Source organism: Equus asinus, chromosome 4, assembly GCF_041296235.1.
Source record: "Equus asinus isolate D_3611 breed Donkey chromosome 4, EquAss-T2T_v2, whole genome shotgun sequence".
Taxonomy (NCBI): Eukaryota; Metazoa; Chordata; class Mammalia; order Perissodactyla; family Equidae; genus Equus; species Equus asinus.
This window is the reverse complement of record NC_091793.1, coordinates 35,571,918-35,594,937: the sequence shown is the minus strand read 5'-3', so window position 1 is coordinate 35,594,937 and position 23,020 is coordinate 35,571,918. Positions and strand designations below refer to the sequence as shown.

Sequence of the window (23,020 nt, the reverse complement as noted above, 5' to 3'; positions counted from 1 at the left end):
CTCGAAAGTAATCCTGGGTCTCGCCAGACTGAGTTGGAATCTGACTTTGTACTTTAGTATCCGGTCTTCCGACAAGTGGATATCACAGAGTCCTTCCCTCCCTGGAAACTCCAGACTCCATGAAACTGACTCTGTGTGACAGTGTCAGCCGCTGTCAGTCCCGCGTGAGAGAGAAAAGTGGGTTGGAAGGAGGGAGAGGCAGCAGCGGTGGGGAAGCGTCGTGTGCATCTAAAGAATCCGGCCCCTCTGGCCGTCCTCGGCCACCCCGTGGTGACAGACGCAGGGCTCCCTGTTGGGTGGCGAAGGTTCTATTTCACCTGAATTCTGCCCTGTGAGCTGCTTGAACCCATGGGAAATCCATCTTCAATTTCTGGCTTTGTATGTCTGTGTCATGGAAAGACTTCTGTATATTGCTACCAAATAAGCAAAATCTTTCTTTCATTTTCTGGACGTATAAAATATTTGAACACATTAATTCACGTGATTTTTTTCTCAATTAGTTCTGTATCAAAAGTTTGTCTGGAATGTCACGAAGGTGGGCTTACTGTTTATGATGATCCCCACTCAGCCTTGAGAAACTAAAACAGTTGGGGGTAGGAGAGGGGTATGGGACGTTGGAAGGGTTAACTGCTTAACATTTGATCCTTCGCATCTTGGAGATTAAGTTTCTGCTATTAAAAAAAAAATTGGACGGGGCCGGTTGTTCTAACAGCAGAACATCTTATCTTAATAGCCTCCTAGCCTTGTGAGCACACCCGTTGACAGAGATTGACAGTTTGATGTGCGTGGTTTCAGTTGGAATGAAAGGGGAAAATTGCCACTGAAACTGCTAGAGCACTGCTTGTGAAATAGCCATGGCCGCCTTCTGTGCGAGGCTGTTCCGAAGGATGGAGCAAGGGGTCGCTTCTTGCCAGCCACTGGTTGGCAGGCTCTTCTGGAGAAGCCCTCTCAGTGCTGGCCGGCCCCTCCCGGCTCTTCCTCCTCCTGGTTCCTCTAAGTTTACCGGCTACAAACATGGATGGTTTGCACGCTGCTTGGGGGTTAATCTCTAGCCTGGGGGAAATTTGGGAGCTCTCTGCTGACTTTCACATTCCTGGGTGTGAACCAGTGAGGGTAATGACCCAGGAAGGCTAAGTTAGGACCTATTGCAGGGGCTGGCCTGAGGGTCTTTGAGTCCAGGTCACTATTTAAGTAGGGCCTCAAATTTAGGTTTTAACTAAGCTTTACTTAACCAACAAGTTAGGTATAGAGCCAGAGATAGAGCGATAAGATTAAAAGATGTTATTTATCATATTACTTAGACACACACGCACATTTATTTTACCGTGTAATTTATTCCATAGTTTTTATTTTTAAATGTTTGTAAATTGTAGAATATTATGCATAGAAGATATTACATTTAAAAATTATAAAAATACCTGCAACCCAGGGTAAGAAATCGAACTTGACCTGGTGACCTTTTCTTGACCCTATTCCCTTGCTTTGTCTGTCATTTTACCACCTATGTGTTTATACCTAAACAAGAGTTTGCCTGCATTTGATCTTTATAAAGTAGAATTCATACTGCCTGTGTTCTTCTTTGACTCACTGCTTTTTTCGGTTTTTTTTTTTTTCTTAATGAGGAAGATTGGCCCTGAGCGAACATGTGTTGCCAATCTTCCTCTTTTTGCTTGAGGAATATTGTCCCTGAGCTAACACCATGCCCGTCTTCCTCTATTTTGTATGTGGAACGCCACCACAGCATGGCTTGATAAGCAATGTATAGGTCTGCGCCCGGGTTGTGAACTCCAGGCCACTGAAGCAGAGCATGCAAACTTAACCACTATGCCACCAGGCTGGCCCCTTGACTTGCTTCTTTTAAGATTTATCTATTTTAATTTGCGTAGCTATGATTGATTTCGTTCCACCATATAAATGCACACCATGTATGTAAATCCATTCTATTGTCTGCCCACCATTGGGTTATTTCTGGGTACTGGTGGTGGTGGGTTTTGTTTTCTGTTGTGAACTTTGCTGCTATGAATATTTTTAATGCCCTCTCCTAACATGGGCATTGTTCCTAGGAATGGAATTTCTGGGTCTTCAGGGCATGTGCGTGTTCAATACCAAACAATTTTTAGTATTTTAAGAATTCATTAAAGGTAAACATTTCAAATATATCTTGTAATCTGATTTCAGCATTGCTTCATTTAAAAATACATCCTAGAACCATCCAAAAAGGATTTTACATGGAAGTAGTCCTGTCCTTCTTTGGCTTCTGAGAAACTTCAACCTTAAGGAGATAGCTTTATGGCTTTTTGTAGTTGTTCTTACAGAAACCATTTTTGAAGGACAAAACCAAACTTTAAAACCTGAAAGTCACAAATAAAACGGTCTGGCCCTCAGGAGTCACATGAGCTGTATGCAAACGGTCACTACACAGACTCGGTGACTCTCTTCGGCCACCTGCCACGAGGAGGTATATATATGTCCGTCACATACTGCCGGTGTCTGCAGCTGTGCTGTTCTCAGTGAGGAGCCTGTATGGGCAACACCATTGTCCACACAATACAGATTCAAAATGGTGAGCATTCGGAAACTGAGTTGTCGATAGAAATGCTTCAATAGCATTGGTCCCTTGAGGAGAAGGCATTTTGTGAAAAGTTATATAAGAACAATATAACATTAGTATGCATTATTTTCTATGGGATTTTCATTTGAAAACATATTTCTGACTTGTCATTTCCAGCTTAGTTTCATGAAATTTTTTTAGAACTACCTTTTAAGACACGGTTTTACTTCCTTGGGAAATTGGATTTAAAAGCCCTCTTTCAGTAGGAAGTTATTGTACATGTGATCACAGAAACTAAATCATCAGGTTAGTTTGAGTTACAAAATTGCCTACTATCCTGAATACCGAGGCCAGTTGTTTTGCTATTATTAGTGAAAGCGTGGGTCCTCAGAGGAAACAAGGACGTATCTTGAGTGTGCTAATGGAGTTTTGCAGTAGTAACATGTTAGTAGTGCTTTGAGCCTGCAGGCACTGGGGACTTACGTAAAAATATGAAAATAACAAGGTGAATAAAAACAAACTATACCAAGAAAAGAATATAAAACAAAAGTGTCTCTGTCCCCAGATGCCTAATCCTATTCCCCAGAGGTAACTGCCATCCACAATTCCTAAGATATTTTTCTAGAAATGTTCATACAAATGAAGTACACTTGTACACATTTATATAAACCTACCACTGCCCCTTTTTTAAAACACAAATGAGTGTGTACTGTAGACATACTCTGCATGTCACTTTTTTCCCCGTGACAGTTTAGCTTCCTGTGGTAGCCCATTCACATCCACCTGCATTTTACTGGCTGCATCGTTTTCCATTGTACTAGAATTTTTTAAAGTGGTTCCCCATTGATGGATGTCTCTGCTGATTCCAGAATTGGAAACAGGTGGTGGTGGTGGTGGTGGTGGTGGTGGTAGTGGTACAAGCAGACTCTCCTCTTAGAAACAGCAAATAATAGAAGAAAGAGGCAAAGACATGTACATACTTTCATCTCCATCTGTTCTTTAAATCTCTTTAATTTTTTTGCCTGCTTTAATGTGTTTAGAGAACTATATGGAAGCCCCAAAGGGCTAGTTTCTTTTTCTTCTTGCCTTTCTTCCGTGTGATAGTTATGATGATGGAAGAGATTGTGATGTTTAACTAAGGATCTGAGGAAAAGGAATGTACTTAAATTTATTGGCGAAAGAACTGGGAGATTCCAGTTCTCTTCTCTCCTGCCTCTAGTGCAAACAGCACCCTATTGTAATGGGATTATTGTTTGTAACCTGATTAACAAGCCTTTCTTATAATTCGTCTATTTGGAGGTGGAGGAGTTTCATTACAAGAGTTTATTGCATTACTGTTTCTCCCATGGTGTGTCTATTGCCTATCTAAACACTATTTTCCTTCCCTCTTCCTGGCTGGCAGAGCCGGCTCCCGCAATACAGGCTGGAATGTGAGACGCTGATTTCACAGCCTCCCTTGCAGCTAGCGCACAGGCGGATGACTCAGTCCTGGCCAAACGGACCTAAGGGGAAATCCACTGAGGAGTTCCTGGAAAATGTTTTTCTCCCTAATAAAATGTGAAAGAAGAGCAGTCTACTTGTCTATAGCCATGAGTTCTGTACACAGGATTCTTAGAACTGTGGTAGCTCTCGCCTCTGTAAGGGAATGGGCAAATATCCTGAGAATAGTGGAGTAAAACGATGGAAGGAGCTTCAGTCTTTGATAACATTTTTAAGCCACTAACCTAGCCCTGCTCTCTGATCTTCTTAGTTTGTGAGCTCATAAGGACCCTTATTATTGAACTTCTTTTATTCGGTTACTGAAATTATCCCACCTGATGTAGAATTTTACCCATAGGAAATAATATCAAAGTACAAAACAACTCAGTTATAAGACAGTGGAGTGCCTATTGTGTTCAAAAGACAGTGCGAACCTCTGGGACTGCAAAAAGAAAAAAGTAACTAATAATAAGAGACAGTAAAGGATTTACTGCAAGAGGGACTCAGACAAGAGCCCCAGGAGTTCTGAGTAAGAACTTAATGCTAGGTTGGAGGTGATAAGAAATGACTTCGTGTAGAAAAGGTTAAATTGAGCCAGACTCTGAAGAACCCCAAGGTTTTGCTAAGTAGAGAGCTGAGATGGCATTCCAGGAAGCCTGAGGTTTTAGAAAGACCATAGGCTATGGAATCAGACTTGAGTTGGAACTCTGGCTCTTCACTCACTAGTTCGTGACCTTGTCAAAGGCCTTGATTTCTTTGATAGTCATCATGATAGACTAAACCTAACTTGTAGAATTTGAGTGAGGGTTAGAGACAAAATATGTCACATCTGTCATGGTGATGGGTACGTAGCAGGTAGAGAGTAGACAGTGAAGTGACAGGGATGGTAAGACTGCATGGCAGTGAGGGATAGTGCATGAGCAGAGGTGAGCTGAGCTAGCCGAAATGATCTGGGCATGTTCTTGCTGTGGTCAGAGTTCACCTGGATTAAGCCATTTGGTCCGGGTAAGAGGATGTGAATGTAAAACTTGGAGAGAGACCGGTTTGGGTCAGGACGTGGAGGACCTTGACTTCCGACTAACGGAATTTCAACCTCATCCTGTAGACAGCCTATGTGGTGACTGTTAAGGTGGGCAGCCTGGAGGCAGTGAGATGAGTTAGGAGATTGTTGCAGTGGTCCAGATGTGCTGTAAAAAGCCCTAGACCACACACGTATCAGATGTTGGAGAGAAGGGAAGGTTAGGTGTTAGAGTATGAGAACAGAAAGAGAACTTAGTAGTGTGTGAGGCAAGGGCAGGGAAAGACTTGGCAATGAGTCCTGAAGACTGAATGCCTGTCAGTTGTTTAGTGTGAAATTCAGAACAGACTTGTAACTTTCAGATAATCATTCCCAGGTTGGGACACGAGCATTTGGCAACACTTATTGAAATTTTTGATGGAAGATGCTGGATAAGTTGCCCAAATCTGCTTGTCATTTAATTCTTTCCTAATTATGTCTCTCACTTTCCCACTGTTTTTATAGCTATTGGTTCTTTTGAAAGATGTGCCCCTTAGTAAAATAAACATACCCAAGCCTCTGATTAGATCTGATTGAACACTTTGAATCAATCCTATAATATGAAGTGTATATTCATTGATTATTGGCTACGTGTTTACCCAGGATGAAAAGCAATTGAGCAGAGTCTTTCTCTGATTGTGGTTCTTACAGATGTATTTACAGTGGCCGTGTTAATCAGTCATAACAACATCTGAAGTAATGATTGACATCAGAGGGATCATCAAGTATAGAAATCAAAGAAATTTCAGTTCATTAAATTTGCGGTATTATCTTGGGGTGAATAAGGTTTCATGATGTCCTCCAACATTTTGAAATGCTAAATAAGGCGGGTGGACTGGATCAAATTAGTAAAGTACACCACTTTGGAATACCGTTATGTAGTTAGCAGCAGGAGTCTTATTAAGTTCGCCAGCTTTCCCAATATAAGGCAAAAAGAAAACCCCATTGTTCATTTGTCTTAGGGAACTAGCCTCAAGAAAGGCATTCTTGGGGCCAGCCTGGTGGCAGGGTGGTTAAGTTCACGTGCTCCACCTCGGTGGTCCAGAGTTTGCAGGTTTAGATCCCGGGCGGGGACCTAGCCCCACTCGTCAAGCCATGCTGTGGCGGCATCCCACATAAAATAGAGGAAGATTGGCACAGGTGTTAGCTCAGTGACTCAAGCAAAAAGAACGAGAATGGCAACAGATGTTAACTCAGGACCAATCTTCCTCACACGTGAATAAAGAAAGAAAAAGAAAAAGAAAGGCATTCTTCTAATTGGGCATAAACTTAACATATTTTGCAATGGTAATTCTGCGCACAGGTAGTTCTGTAATAAGCTCAGAGCAGGTGTCCTGTCTGCTTGTGGCCTCGTTGGGAAGTTAGGGCACTAAGCCAGGTGCAGACCCAGGATTTGGTTTATTACAGTTCCCAGTATAGAGAAAAAAAGCATCTGGCCTTAAAACTCTCCCAGACTGCTTTCTATCTTCCACACACTTTTTTTCCCCTTTTACTAACCTGATTTGGACTTTTCATGTTTTCAGACAGAATTTGAGACATAATAGATATAGAATGTAGAGAGATGTACCGTGCTGCTTTCCTGTGGTCAGAAGAATCTGGGATATTTTCCATAACTCTGGATTAGAGCGAGGAGAACATGATTTGCAGCGTACGTTGAAGGATTTCTCTTTTTCCATCCATAAATGAAAGACAAAAGGAATGGTACTCTCTGGGGAAGTCATCTTTACCTCCTGCCGTTTCTTTCATCCCAGGTGAAAATGTTGTTCTTTGTAACTTGTCGAGCCCTCTGATGAAAAGCAACAGGGCTGTGATAATTGGAATTGGTTTCGCGTTTCAGGGTCCCCAGAAGAGAGATGAGTGGAGTTGGAGTAAATTATCAATCATGTATTTATGAGACGAATGCCTGATTTTCCCTCATGTGATGGGTAATATTATTTTAGGTGAGAACTCAGCTGTCCTTAGCTTCAAATGATGTTTGCTTTTTGTTGTTGTTAAATAGCAGATCTGGTTCTGTCATCTGGGCATCCCAGAGAGAGGCCCACTTAGTGCTGGTATGCACTGCAGTGTGGGCGTATAGGCACACATCGACCAAGTCCTACAGATTCATCAATGAATCCTTCCTGTGTGACTGTGTGCAACACATGAACCAGATCTGAAATCCCTGTGTACAGCGTAGTCACAGTTCTGTGTTTTTATTTTTTTTAAAGTTTGTTTTTTATTTTTATTTTATCTATTTATTTATTTATTTATTTTGAGGAAGATTAGCCCTGAGCTAACTACTGCCAATCCTCCTCTTTTTGCTGAGGAAGACTGGCCCTGAGCTAACTATTGCCCATCTTCCTCTACTTTATATGTGGGACACCTACCACAGCATGGCTTTTGCCAAGCGGTGCCATGTCCACACCCAGGATCCGAACCGGTGAACCCCGGGCTGCCGAGAAGCGGAACTTGCACACTTAACCTGTGTTTTTAAAAAATGAATAAGAATCTAAACAGTGTCTATATTTAAGGGAGGATTTTATGGGTGATTTTTTCCCCCATTTTTTTTGGTATTTCAACATTTTACTTTTATGATTTAAAAAATTCCCCACCAACTTTAAAACCCCGGCCCCCCTCTTGCCTCTGTGGTGAAGTGTCAAGTCTAGCATGGTTTACAGAGCTTGCCGCAGGCTGCCTGTATTCTTCAGTCTCGTGCCTCTTCCCTTCGGAAATATTTGCCCTGCACCTCCTTTTTTGCCCAACCCTTAATCATACCCTGATTTAGAATGACCCATTTAGTCCTTCTAAATTCTCAACACCCCAAGAAGCTTTTAGGTTCTTAAATACTCTTTTTGCCTCTGTGTACACTGTGCTCCTTGCTCGGTTCTCTTGGCTGATTTTTTTTTTTTATTCGCCCTGAGCTAACATCTCTTGCCAATCTTCCGCTCTTTTTTCCCCTCCCCAAAGCCCCAGTACATAGTTGTATATTCTAGTTGTAGGTCCTTCTAGTTCTTCGACATGAGCTGCTGCCACAGCATGGCAACCGACAGATGAGTGATGTGGTTCCACATCTCTTGGCTGGTTTTTGAGCCTCTTCTTCTAAGTCAGTCAAGTATCGTCTTCCAAGAAGCTGTCCCCCTGAATCCTCTGGTTACTTATTTCTGCCTGTTCGTCCCCTGAAAGTACTTGTTACATTTTTCTGCAGTTGTGTAGTTCTGTCTCCTTGCCCAAACAGTGAACTCCTAGGGCACAGTTTATCATATTTATTTTTCTGATTCCAGTGCTTTTAGCATACCGCCTGCTCACGAAAGATGCCCAGAAAAACATTTTTGAAGTGGAATTTCTGTCTTTTGGGGGGGGGCCTGGTTTGGAACCTAAATTAATCAATTCTGTTAAGCTATCATAAAAACAATTTGGGCTGAGTAAGTGAGTAAGCCCTCATTGTACTTCGTGTGCTTTTAGTTAAATTCAGCCTCTTTGAGAAACATTGGCTTTCTAAATAGCTATTCTGTAATGAACCAGGGCAGTTGCAGTCTGCATCAACGTGGTATTTAGGATTTTGCCACGTTTTGCAGAAATTAAGAGTGAGTATTTTTGTGTCTAAATTTGATGTGGTCACACCACAGATATTAATGCCTTGCTAGTATACTGTACAGATTTCAACTCTTTTTCTGTGTTTTGTACATTTGCTCTTGTATATTCTGGTACTAAAAACAAATATTTATTAAGTAGTGTCATGAAAGTTTCACATACTTTAAAAATGTTAAAGAGCTGACAGAATGCAGTATGAATTGACACAGTAATGAAATTCAAGTTCTTTTCCTGCTAGAGTTGAACACTACTGTATGTTAATCAACATTCATTTTTTGAGTACCTGCAATGTTATATAGGTCCCGTAGAGAGAAAGTAGTAATTTCGACAGCTCCTGCATTTTCATTGTCTGAGTCTTTTTGTGTATTTTGTGTTTTACTTTTTTGAGGAGTAACTTACGGCAAAGTGCAGACGTCTTAAATGTACGGTTGGATGGTTTTACCTGTGTGTGCACTTGTCACTGTCACGTGCATTGATGTTGAGAGCACCCAGCGCTCCCTCGTGCCACCTTCTGGTGAATCATTCTCCCTGCCCCTGCTCCCTGCCCAGGTGACCCCTGATCTGACCTCCGTATCACTGGAATCATACAGCATTACGCTTTTGTGTGTGGTGACTTTCATTAAGTATGGCAGACCTGAAATTCATCTATGTCATTGTATGTTAGTTGTTTGTTCTTTTGCTTGCTGCATATGGTTTTTAACTGCTTTTTGTTTAATTTTCCTTTTGGTGAGTAAGATTTATTATAAGGAAGGGTAAATATTCAATTTGTGTTAATTGGTATGTGCTGATGATTTAGTTTATCAACAAGACTGTTGGCATTTTGCGTGAGGGCCGCCAGCCTTACAGACCTAGTAGGAACAGAATTGTGGAGGAGACGATCTGCAAGGCCTCAGAGGTTGTGAAGCTCAGCCATTTTGTTTTCTCAAATGAGGGACCTAAGCCTGGAGAGTTAACTAGAGCCGGCTCCCCTGATCCCTCTAGTCCAGGTTTTATTCTGAGGTGACGATGCTGTGTCACAGTCCAGCCTTGACCATACGGATGACTCCAGTCAACAGGAGAGCAATCTTGAAAATTTAGAAATTTAGAAATCTGTAATCAGCAAGATTTAAAACGTTGGCTCATAATGGGTAGAATTTCAATTATCTGGAAATTTCTTCACTCATCTATCACACTTCCCTCTTAGTGTCAATTAAATGTAAATTAGACAGAGTTCCTCTGTTCAGGGAACTAATTCTTTTATTAGAACCAATTCTTAAGGGAGAAGGAAGAGTAAAGTTTTAACCAGCACTCGTGTTTATTATGACACTTTCAGTTTCAATGCATTGTTTTGAACTTGTGCCATTCCCGGACGTAGTCCTTTTAAAGCCTTGATGAAAACCACAAAGATTATTCTTAGGATGAGAAGTCTTAGGGTAAATTCTGATTCTCTAATCTCTGCAAGGAAAAAACTAGTTCTTAATCTTATAACTTCCTGCTAAGGTAGTGATGATTCATAGAAAGGATTTTCAAGGAGAGATTTGTGGACTCATAGCAATGGAAAATTAAATCCTTTATTGACCCATTGGTCAGAAAGTCACCACAGAACACTCTCGAGGATGTTAGAGCCTCCTTAAATATAATCAGGAAACAGAGATAAGTGGCTTGTCTTTTTCCTAATTATAAAGCACTATGTTTCAAACAGGGTTGAAACCATTAGTTGATCAGGAAATGGATTTAATGAGTGAGAACTATCGCTTTATATTTTTATATGCAAAAGCAGAAGGAAGAGTACAGCAAATACCCATCTACCTTATGCAAGTTCAACAATTAAAATTTTTTGTATTTGCTTAGGTGTGTTTGCGTGTGTAATCTGTCTCAAAGTAAGTTACACATGGACTTCAGGGTACTTTGTCTCTGATACATATGTAAAAACAAGGACTTTTTCTACATAGTAACACGCCTCATAAATTAATTATAATTTCCTAATATGCATTTCTCAAAAAATGAGCTAACAATTTAAAAAATACAGTTGTATTGCGTGTAGTAAAGATAAGTATTATTTCATAAAACTTGTGTTTCAATTACGTGTGTGTGTATATGTGCACACATCTGGGTATGTATTGGAAAACACATGTTTCTTACTGTGGGTCTCATTCAGAATTTGGAATATACTGCTTTATAGCATAGAGACGTTGGTTACATGAATAAGTATTTGCTACTCAGTGATACCGCTAGTTCTGTGCTGAGTGTTGTTTGGCATCTAAAAAAGTGAATCCTTTCAGGAACCTAAAATTCCAGCAAGGAAGATAAAACAAGTAGAGACTCACTCAACAGTACAGATAAGAGCCCACATGGATCAGGAAGGAGAGGAAGTAACATGGGCAGGAGTCTTTTGGAAAGGCCTCATGGAAGAAGTCTTGAGGGGATGGTAGGATTTGGCTAAGACAGAGGCCTTAGAAATGGTATGTCCAGAAGGGAATGTAATCTAAGTTTTGAGGTTAATAAAAAAAAGCACAGAAATGTGTCTCATGCACTACAGCACTGAGGTCTGTCTGGTGGGTGCTGGTAGGAAGGAGGAAGACACTGGATAGTTGGAATAGGAAAAATTACTCAGGGATTAAGTACTAGCAGGAGGAGGAGCCCAGTTCCTTTATTAAAGGAAGAACCCTTGTACATCTTGGGCAGTGTTGTAATGTGATTAAAGTGGAAGTTTGGAAGATTAGTGTAGTGACTCTCTATGGACTGGATGGAAGAAATAAAACGTTGAAAGCGTTGAAACCTTGTTAAACTCTTGCCCTTTGTATGGGTGAGATGGGAAGTGAGGGTCTGGATTCAGGTGGATGGACCTGGGGATGGAATGGAAGGGCCAACCTAGAGAGAAATTACTGGACAAAGAAAGAAAAAAATTAGTGGCAGTTTGAATAAGGGAATGAAGGAGAGAGAACCTGGGAAAAAGTAGAGCATGACGCCGTTGATAGGTGGGGTCATGGAATTTACTATACCCTGGTCCAAAACACCCCCCTGCGGCCATTATCTATAAAAACGAGCTTCCACACCATGATACACTCAAGAAGTAGTTTAGGAGGCTTTTCAGAGGAATAGCAAGTTATAATCATTAGGTAAGCTTTTCTAATGCTGTTTTCCCTTGTGCGGCTTAAAGACTTAGCGATGGGAGATGTTAGCCGTCTGTCTGTCTTTAGGGTCTTAATTTCGAGTCCTACTTTTACTGAAAATAGCAACATAGAAGGCTAATGATACTTACTTTAAAAATTAAGGACCAGATATTGAGGTTTTAAATTTTAGTTGTTAGAGGTACTATACCTTTTCAGAAGTCAGATTAAATCTCTCAAATACTAGGTCATCTGCTTTTGGGTACGTGGGCATCTTTTAAAAATTATCATCTTTACTGTTCAGTTCAGGTTCATTGAAACTTGATCCTTAAGGGACCTCCCGGTTTGAGTTTGAGACCCTGCTTGTCTTTTCTCCTACCTGTCTGCTGCAAGATGCATGTGTGTACACAGGAGATCCCATGCATGGAGGGGGGCCGGGGCAGGGGCAGCGAGCAACTGTCAGCTTCTACTGGAAGAGCTTAATCATCATGGCCATAGCATTATCATTGTTCTTGGCTGTGGGCTCTTCTGAAGTTCCCCCCTATTTAGGGTATATCATCTTTAATAAATGACAGCATACCCTAAAGCACTTACTCAGTACGAGGCCCTGTTCCAAGCACTTCACAAATATTAATTCATTTAATCCTCACAATCACCCTGTGAAAGATACTTCTGTCCCCCACTTTACAGATGAGGAAACTGAGGCATAGAAAGTAACTTGCCCACAGTGATACAATCAATGTGGCAGAGCTGAGATTGGAACCTACACAGTCTGGTTCGTCACCTGTGCTACCGCTGTGACACAGTTAACCTCTGTTTAGGAAACGTGCCTTTGGAATCAGGGCTTTCCTATGAATCCTGAGCTGGCTGGTTGCTACAAGGGTTGTGAGTGGGCCCTGGAGGGCTGTTCCCTCTGTTTGGAAATGCAGTCAACCCAAATAGAGACTCAGGTTCTAAGAAGGGTCACGGTAGAGTGTTTATCTGAAGAATCACAATCCACAATTCAGTTTATTTCTTTGTCGTTTCCTTTGTCCCAAATTACAAAACAATGTGTTCCTAGAGGACTATTCTCTATCAGAAATTTGCAACTTTGGTGCTTTAAGCTGCTGTGGCTGTGGGAGAAGGAAGCTGCCTCTTATCTGCATCCTGGTAGCAGAGCACCTAATGATTATAGTATGTATTAGAGCTTTAGCAGAAAGAAGGAGTTTACGTACAAGCTGGCATGTTCCACTGGTGTTTAGAAATTATTGGTGGTTGAAACAGAAGCAACCTACATTTTTTATTATACAAGGTATCTTGGGATTTAAGCTAATTTTTTATTTTACTTATTAATGTCAAATTGGGAACGTCTCCAGTGATTGCCTTGTGGCACCAAGAACTGTCTAAAGCTGTCTGTTAGCATTTTCTCTTCTGGTTTCTCTCCGTACATATTTTTCACTTTGCAGTGTTTAATGGTAACCGAATGATTTAAGTCAACTAAATTTTAGGGGTCGTAGGGGGATGTGAAACATGTTCATGTCTAGTAAAGGGTCTGGCCTAGGCAGTGGGCTCTCAGTAAAAGGGAGGGATGTTATTAGAGCCCAGAGCCTGGAGCCAGCTGGAATCCCAGCTCTGCCACTTCCTAGCTTTATGACTTCAGACAAGTCACTCAGCTTTTCCCATCTGCAAAATGGGAATAATCATTCTAATCTCAGATTCTTGAAGGAAAAATAATGTATATGAAGCATTTAGAAAATTATTTCATGCTTAATAAGTCCTCGGTAACTGGTAGCTTCTTTTTATATAATAAATTTGAACTATCTTGCCGGAATCCTGTCCTCTTGGCCCATTCTTCTCGAGGCCTGCTTTTGCCATTTAAACAAGTCCTTGCTCTTAGACTTTGGAGGATAAAAAGGCTCCTTTATTTCCGTGTTCACGTTCTTCTGAATTGTAATTTCCTAAGGGACAAGGAACTGCGCTTGATAATCTTGCTGGTACGTTAGATAAATTATTTTTAAAGGTCCTTCATTGAATGCAATGCAAGACTGCTTCCTTTTGCCGTCACAGATAATGGGTTGAGTTAAAACATGGGTGTGTGAGAAGGAGCAGGCACCGGGTTCTCTGCAGTGGTCAGGATGGCAACCACAAGGGGAGTGTCGCCTAGGGAGGAAGGGAGGATACCCGTATGCGCTGTGCATTGTGGATCTTAGTGTTTATCATTCGGTAATTGATCATCTGTATTCCGCCTGGAGCGACAGAGAGCCATGAGACACATCGGCTTCCTGAATATTTGATCTCTTGCATGAATCAAAAGCCATTAACAGTCCATAGTCCAGTCTGTCTTGAAAGCAATCCAGCCCAACCTCAGCTGCAGGTTCTTCTTGATTTTATTGCATACAGCTGAGAGGATGTAAACATGAGGGACAAACTGGCTGCCCCAGTTGGCCGTTTGTCAACCACTGATTCATGCCACAGATACTGAGGTCCTGTTGAGGGAGGAATGTGGAGCAAGACACAGGTGGCTTATGAAACATTCCCTCCCCTCGAGGCTTCAAGATAGTGGAGGAACAAATGTTACACAGATACTAACTATACCTAGAGAATAAGCACTGTAAAAGGGGTAAATGCACATTTGTGGGAGAACACAAAGGAAGCCAGCAATTCCAGCTGGGCCTGAGAGTGGGGAGGCTCATGGAAGAGAGAGTGTTTGAGTTGGTGCTTGATACGTAAGGGATGGAGGCCACGCTGGGGTGGGGAACTAGCAGGCTCTTAACACACAGAAATAGGAACATGCGTGAAGCATCCAGGGGCTTATCGGACCAGTGGAATGAGATGCAGGTTAAAAGGTTAGCTCTTGGTGCAAATCCTGCTTCTGTGTCTTACCAGCTGTAACCACACCTTACTTGATGGCTCCTCACTCCCAAATCTATAAAGAATAGCTAGTGATTGCTACTTCGTGGAGCAGTGGGGATTAAATGAGAGTATATATAAAGCTCCGACCTAACTCTAGTGCCTTGTGCAAAGATGTGCTTGAAATGTCATTATGGCTGAGTCTACTGGAATATGGCTAAGAGAGGACCCTGATCAAGAGAGTTTTAAATTCTTTACTTAGGATTTCACACTTTACGGAACTTTAAAGTTTTCAGAAGGAAGAAGACATGGTCCGATTTATCTTTTTAGCAGATCATTTTATTCGGCCCAAGGAAGTCGGAGTTTTTACATTGATTGTCCTCATTTGAAGATCCAACACAACTTCAAAGTAAGGTGTTTTTTCCGTACTCGAAATAAATACTAAAATGTTGGTTGAATGCACTTTTAATGGACGTTAAAATTTTTTCTTTAAATTTAATGCTATTTACTATTTTGGTAGAACTAAAAGCGGTTTTTTATTTCTGATTGCTATTTGTTGATAATACTGCTGGCTTATATTAGAAAAAAACAAAATTGCTCAAAGGAAATAACCTCAGTATTGCAAAAGGGAAAGAAATTGATATAGGTCAGTTTTCCTTTCATTCCCTCAAAACTAAGTTATTTCCAAGCCCTGCCTGATGACTAGTAGTATTCTGAATCGTTTACAACAAAATTCTATACCACAAATCATCTGGTACGTATGTTCCCCCCCAACCACAATATTTGTTATAGTACCAAAAAAATAAATAATAAAACCCTAACCTGCAGAGAATAACTTAATTATGAGGCTTAGGTCTGTTTTGGGAATGCACTCCAGGGCCAGAGTTCCAAATGCGATTTCCTGGTTCAGTCTCATATAGCAGCTTTTTAAAGGATATGGGCCAAGCCGTGACCCTTAGTGCGGCTTTCTCTGGGTGCCCTGGGAATGGGGAGTAGAAGTAGCTGTGCCAGTTTATGAGCTGAGTGTGTTTGCCCACATCCTGCCTATTACATATGGGAATGAGAATATACTATTCATCTCCAGGGAGGATGACCTACCTAGTGTCTGTAGATTCAGGTACACCTACCTCTTTCCACTAAGAGTCAGGTTAGGATAAGGCACATAGAAAATGTAGGTAGAATAGCAGTAATAGCCAAAAGTCAAAAAAGGAGGGGAAAGCAGAAAGACTAATCCCCAGGTCTAACAGTTACTCCTGAGTTTGGTTCTGAACTTCTTAGCATCCAAGGCAAAAAGGGAAACATAATCATTGTTATCTGATAGACACTCCTATCATAGTTCACTGCTATATTCACTGATGTATTTACCCAAGAAGCTAGACTAGGTAGACAAATTACTTTCCCATTTGTATAGGGCACCGGTAAGGAACAGAGCATGGATTGAAATGAAGTTATTTGGGTTTGTATTCAAGCTGCTTCTTTCAAAAACAGGGATTAGGCCAAGTGAGAGCTCTAAGGATTCCCCCAGCTCTGGAAGTCCAGCTCCTGTTGCAGGTCAGCACCTCTCGTAGGCACTGTGTGTGTGTGTCTGCGAGGGTGCTGCCATCCCTCGAAGACCCCTTCAGATGGGGGATGCTGCAAGACTGCAGGACGGTGCTGCATCTGTAACTGTCATTCAGAAACTTACTAAGCACACATCCCTCCCAAGAACACCCATCCTCCATGTTTTGGGGGTCAGGGAGGCCGTGAATAAATGCTACAGGAAAAGGAGGAGGCTGGGCCTCCTGTCCTGGGCTGGAGGCGGAACTGCCTTTCAGGCCGGAGCTGCCAGGGCAGGCCATTCTTTCCCTCATCTTTTAGAGCTGCCTCTGCTCCCTCCGTTCCTGGAGGTGGTTCTCTTGGAGGAGAACGTGCTGTTCCCAGCTCTCCCCCAGCCCTCAAGCCAAGTGCTGAGGTCTTTTTCCTAGGAAGGTTTTACTCACAGACACTGTCAGGAACTGATGGGGAATAGCATGCTTGGGTGGGAAAGATGCCAGAACCCCCTTGAAGTTGTTGGTTCTCGCTCACCCCTTCCCTCAGTTTCTTCTGAATGTAGGAACTAAAAGCCTCATTGACGTTTATGCTACATTTAGTCCTAAAATTGGGGCTTCCTGCTTCCCCTTCTTCAGAACTCGCTGTCCCACGGCTCCCCACAAGAAGGAACTGTGAGCCTTTGCTTCAAGAAGGCCAAGTTCTTCGTGCCCAGGCCTGGAGAGGTGACGAGAGATGTTAGGCACTTGCTTCCCTTTCCCAAACTTGCTTATTTTTGAGGTACATGGGGTCCCCAGAGACCCCTTCTTCTTGGAATAGCCCTCTCTGGCTTCTGCCTCCCGTTCCTGCACAGTTCCCTCCCCAGGGGACCAGGCCGTCCTTTATCTGTAATTGGTACTCAATATAGGTTGCTTGATTTTCATTATCATAGCCTTCCCCTCCCCCCTTCATCAAGGCACAGTCTTTTAAAATCTGGCCTTTCCCCCCTTTAATTTTATTCTTATGTAGATTGTACAATATGTAGTAAGTCTTTACCAAGTCAGACTAATTTTGTAAGGGATTAGTTTGTGTTAATTGAAAGTGTGAGTTATAAGCTATCTTGAAGAAATATGTATGTTCTAGTGCTTGTAACTCAAAGTAGGCTACCAGTCTTGCCTGGTAGAAGCTTAATGAGAAGATAATTATTTTTAATTACAATATCAAGTGTTTGTAAGTGCTTGAAGATGTTTGAAGAATTGGTTTTTGAGAACCTTAAACACTGCCTGATCTCCTCTACACTTAATTTGCAGTGTCTGTGGATAAAGGATTGAGCTATCAAAAGAACGCATATTCCAGCCCCTGTTCCAAATGGTCCTAAATGCCAATGGAATAAGATTTACTTTCCCCACAGTCAAGAACTAGCACTTTGACGCCACTGATTTTCTTTTGTCAGAGATGCTGAGAGAGGAAGAGGTGGGGGAAAAATAAACCTTTATGGTAAAACTAGTGACTCAATTCCCGTTGTGTACACCGTGAACTTATTTCAAGTTCAGAGTGTACTGTTGTCAAACTTGAACTCTGAAAGGAAGTGAGCTTTGTCTAAACAAATTAGAACGAACATTTTACCAACACACTTTATTAATAAAAATATCCCTTTGGATACTCTGTGAAGGTCTGTAAGGTTTTTCATTTCTAGCATGCACTGGGGTAAGGTGGCTTTCTTCTAAAATATAGGTGTTGAATATTCTATACAGGTATTACATGAATATGTGCATTGTGTCGTGATAAGGAAGCCTGTCAAGGCTTCAGGGTTATTTCTCCAGTACAGCTTCACTCAGTAAACCAAGTGTTTGATGCCAGGGTTAGTGACTTGCTCAGCGTCCCGGGTTCCATGTTCACTGACTGGCTAGACATGTTGCACATGCGTGTCAAGTGACACAACATAGCAAGCAGGAGGATGGCTTAGTACCCTTGTGTATATTACTTGTAGGAAAGTGATATAAAGCTCGTATTCTTCTGGTAGAACATTCAGAGGTGCCCACTTCCGGGCCAGGCTGAGCAGCCCTTGTTCTCTCGGCTCTGTCACCCAGCATAGGGGAGGTGTCTTACCCTTCTCTCCAGGGACGTCTGTGGCTTATCTGCTGAGCGCACATAGGTCCAGATAGCAGCCCTTCACCTGTTAGGCCCGTAGACATCACCTGCTTCTCCATAGGTCTCTTACCTACTTTCTTTTCTGATTTTTACCTTCTGTTTCTCTCATCCTCTTTCTTCTCTTAGTGATTGTAAATGCTTGGCCATGATTCTGACAAAAGCAGTGAGCTTTGTTATCCTTCTAAATATTTTGCCTAAATCGCTGTTTATATTTTAGAGCATGGGGGAAGAAGAATGGAATTACAGGCTGATGCAAACCTGGGATTGCTGTTGCTCCAGGCAGCAGTACCACGGCTGGGGGTAGAAAGTTCCATGGAGGATGATTTCAAGTTCAGCCGGAGGGAGAATTTTCTGACTAAGCCAAACCCTGAGAGTCCACACGTGCTCTGGATGACCATGTTAGGGACCGTGCAGACCGGTTCTCACAGGGTTGGTGCCTGAGCTTGTCCAGCATCTTGTGAAGCCTTGTATATTTCGTATATCTGAGCTGAGCCCCAGCTAAGCTATTTGTTATCCATGGACCTCAAAGAAACATTTATATATTCTTCATAAGCGTTGCTTTTCTCATAAAATATGTTTGGTGTGAAGAATATATAAAATATGTTAAAAAAATATTTAGCATAATGCCTGACTCATAATAAAAGTACTCAGTCATTATTGTTAGGGAGGCAGGCCCGGAGACAGATGGCCTGGATTTCAGTCCTAGCTCTGCCATGTACTAGCTGTGTGCCCCTAGGCAATTTACTTAACTTCTCTGTGCCTGGTTTTTTCATCTGTAAAATAGTAATTATAGTAGAACCTATCTCAAAGTTTTTAACAAATAAGATACCGCACATGTCACTAACGTGACATTTTTCCTCCGTGCACGTGGTAGGATTGTACCTCCCTGTCCTGTGCCTCCCGTGAAGTTAGGGAGGGTCAATGGGATGAGTGGAAGAAGTCCTTCAGAGCCAGTGGGCAATTCACCAAGGCCCTGCCCCTGCCGTGGCCTCAGGCAGCGTTCCAGAAGGTAGAGGCTCCCTTGCAACCTGGGACCCTCAGCTGACTCCCAGCAGCCTAGTTAGCGTGAACGGACGTGTTTAGCACAGCAGACTTGTTAGCATAAACCTCTTTTTTTTAAGCCACTGAGGTTTTGACATTGTTACCACAGCAAAGCCTAGCACATTCTGACTGGTGCATGATAGAAACAGCCTTGATGCTCCACCTGACATGACAGTTGAACTGAAACGTGCAAGAGTCCAGCATGTCAGCGGTGTTGACTCAGACTCCGAGGCCACGGAGACCTGTGACACCCTGTGGATAGTGGGCACGCAGCTCCTTTGTGGGCCTGTCTGTAACTGCCCTCGCGTGTGCTGTGACATACCTAGTGCCTGGGACGTGACGGCCAGTTGGAAGGACCTGATCCTCTCCTTGTGTGACTGGGCTCAGGTGGCTTTTCTTTCAGCAAAGGTTCATCGTATCCGGCCTCGGGACTAAGCTGGCCCTCGTTATCTGTCGCCTCGTTCTGATGTCTCTGTGCCCCTGCACCTTCTGGTCCCTCTGTGACCTCCAGAGCCTCAGGGGACTCCTGCCTCTGTCCCTGCCCTCCAGGCGTCCACAGGAGGCCCCCCATTCTCCTTTCCAGGTCTCCTGGGTGGGGGTCTGGGTGGTGTGCCTCTGCATTGCTGTCTTTCCCTTTCTGTTCCCTTCCCTCTGCAGCTTTCGGGGTAAATACAGCGTGTCCTCGGGGACCTCCCCCTTTTGAAGCCTGACCCGTGTGTCTGAGCAGCGCCAGTGCTGATGGCACTGTGCCTGCGTCCCGGTGAGTGAGGCGAGCTCACTTGGGGCGTCGTGCTGGAGGCCTGGGTGGTTGCGGAGATGACTCAGGGCCAGGTTTTGACGTCTGTCCAGGGCTTAAGCTGTTCCTTAGCTTTTGTTCCAGAACACTGAGGCGACAGTGGAAACGTCTCTGCTGTCGGAAGGAAAACATTATCAGGAATGGCTTTTCACTAGGATGCTGGTGGCCTGTCTTTCATGTAAAGTAATAATAGCTGAGTAATTCCAAGTAAACTGAAAGAGGCCAGCAGTCATTTTTAAAAACAACATTTCCTTCTGCCAAAATGGTAATTCGAGTTCTTTATTTTTTAAAAATTGGAAAATATGAAAGCATAATAGAAAGAATGACTCCGCGTAACTCCACGGTGCAAATATAACCATAGTTAACACTGGGCAGTTTGTTTTCCTTTGAGTTTTTACGTACAGGTACATTTTTAAATGAAATTGGGAAGATCACAAAGCAAACCTTTATTGAAACTATTCTCTGTGCCAGGAAGTCTTTAAGTACTTTATACACGTTACTTCTCTTATTCCTCATGACTCTTTGAAGAATCATTATCTCCATTTTATAGAAGAGGAGACTGAGGTGCAGAGAGGCCAAGTCATTTTTCCAAGGTCACACAGCTCATAAGAGTGGTGCCAAAATGGGAACCAAAGCAGCCTGTCTCCAGAGCCCAGGGTCCTGCCTCCTCCATGACGCTCTCCCAGTAAAGGTGGCTTGGATTACATTCATGGAATTGTGCAGGGTTAGTTCTGAGTTGTCTGGTTCCATCTCCTCACTCTATAGATTAGGAAATCGAAGATCGCAGATGCAGTTTGCTTTACCTGAGAACACGTAGCTGGTCATTGTCAGTGCCGAAACTGGAACACGCGTCTCCTGGGCCGCAGTCCATATGCACCTTGACTCTGGGCACCTTCGAACCTGTCGTCCTCCCCGCGTCCCAGCCCTGAAACAGCTGCACTATACTGTTGACCTCAGATTAGATGGAGGACGAGGGACTCTCACAGCTGTCTTCCCAACATGCACATGAAATGCCAGTTTGTGTTCAGGGAGTATGTTTGTGTTCAGTTGTGTACGGGACCCTGGTGATGATGTGTTAGCCGGCTCGGAATTATCCTGCAGAGCTAGGGCCATAAACGACTGACAGGTGCGGCCCAGTTTTTCACCCTCATCAAACATTTAACTGAGATTTGCTGACAAGCCCTAAGAGCAATTGATCTGAGCTTTAAATGCTGTTCCTTTCGCCAACATGGAATCTCAAGGACATACCAAGCATTGTTACAATTTTAAAGCAAGCTAGAAGTCAGCCAGCCATCTGTGTGTCAACATTCCTGCATTTAAGAGGCTGCCCTGCCCGCAGTCCGCAAGGGAACGAGGCCATTGCGTCGAGACGCCGGCGTCGGGTGGCCCGCTGCGGTGGGGATGAGCGTTAGAGGAAGGACTGGTGGTGACTTCTGCCGTGTGCTGTGAGGTGAGCTCCAGAAAGCTCGGTGTCTGCAGATGTGGTGGTGGACTTCTCGATAGAGAATACCAAGCAGGTGGTTTTATTTTTTATAATTTATCCTGATCTTATCTGAGCTCCCGGAGGGCAAGAACAGGTGTTTAAGAATCTCGCCAACAGTGTGGAGCAAGAAAAGACAAGAAGAGTACGTGATGTATTAGTCAAAATGAATGTATCCTGTTAGAAGTCAGCCTTGTGCTTAGACCGGGAGGCGAGGGTGACGTGGTTGACCGGGCAAGAGGGGAGCGTCTGTTCTGTTTTTTAAACTGGGTCCTGGTCACACAGTGTGTTCAGTTTGTGAAAACTCACTGACTCTTATCCTTATTAAATATGCTCTTTTCTGTGTGTAAATTTTACGTCAAAAGTTTCAAAGTCCTTATTTGTGTTTGTGTATCTTGCTACACATCGATACTCAGAAAATCTCCTTTAGTTGAATCAGTTTGAAATGATGTCAGATCTATTACCTAGGTGTTGGGAAAACCTGTCTACCTGGAACTGTCTGGTCTGGATGGGCAGAACTTCCAAGGTCATCTTTGAGTCTTATCAAAATGTATCCTAGACGACTTCAGGGTTGACTCTCCTGGGATAAAGAATGATGTCACTTTAGTTCAGCCGACATTTATGGATGGCCTCCTGTGAATAAGGGGCAGTGCTAGCACTACAAGCTGGGTACAGGTGTGGCACCATCTCTCCCCTAAGGAGCCTGCGCTCTGGGGCGGTTAAAGTCCACAGATGAGTGATAAAACAGGAGGAAAGTGGCGCCACCAAAGCACCACGGAGCATCATGGAAAGGAAAGGCAGCTTTCCAACGAAACTAGGAAAAGCTTCCTGGAGGAGTGGCATTTTGAAATGGATCTTAAAGAATGTGTAGGATTTTGATAAGCAGTGGTGGATGGGTGGCAGGCATTGAGAATATCATACATCCGAGGAAATCCATAGAAAATTCATGTACGTTCTGGAAACTTTGGGTTGTATGGTTTGCTTAAGATGAATGGCATCCATTAGGTGCAAGGCTAGGCCTGAAAGGTAAGCGAGGGCCTTACAGTGGCCAGGCTGTGTTGTTTAATTTGGGAGCCATTAGTGGGCAAAAGAAAGTTTCTGAGAAGTAGAGTAGTGTAATCAGATGGGATCCCTCCAGTAAAATCAAATCTCCAGCCTTGTGATTGTATGATCACTGTTAATTACCCTGTCTGCCCCAAATAAACATTTCCTAGGTTTAGTGCATTCTTTGTCACTGTAATTTGAGCCCATTCCAGTTTGGGTTGACTAGTGAGCCATACGTCCATAGCTTCCTTGAGCTTCCTGTGGTCGTCTCTCTGGACTTGAAGATGGTTATGATGTACCTTCTTTAGTCCCTGCACCCATCCCTCCCTCTTGACCAGGTGAAGTCACAGTTCCTGTACCCTGTTGTCATACATCTGAGTTGTGTAGGAGGCCTGACCCACTGAGCTGGGATCGGGTTCATCTCTGC

The 23,020-nt window shown here is 43.0% G+C and overlaps 1 protein-coding gene across 7 annotated transcripts in view; it reads left to right on the top strand.

Annotated features, from left to right (window-relative positions):
• Nucleotides 1-23,020, top strand: part of TMCC3 (transmembrane and coiled-coil domain family 3) — a 241,331-nt gene that overhangs the window by 204,081 nt on the left and 14,230 nt on the right. The window contains exon 1 of one of the 7 annotated variants that reach the window (XM_070507064.1): nt 21,377-21,519. The exons of 5 other annotated variants lie outside the window; for them this stretch is intronic. The gene's annotated coding sequence lies outside the window, so the exon portion shown is untranslated. Of the gene's footprint in view, nt 1-21,376; nt 21,587-23,020 lie in introns of those variants that run through there. One more of the 7 variants, XM_070507065.1, reaches the window with a different exon arrangement.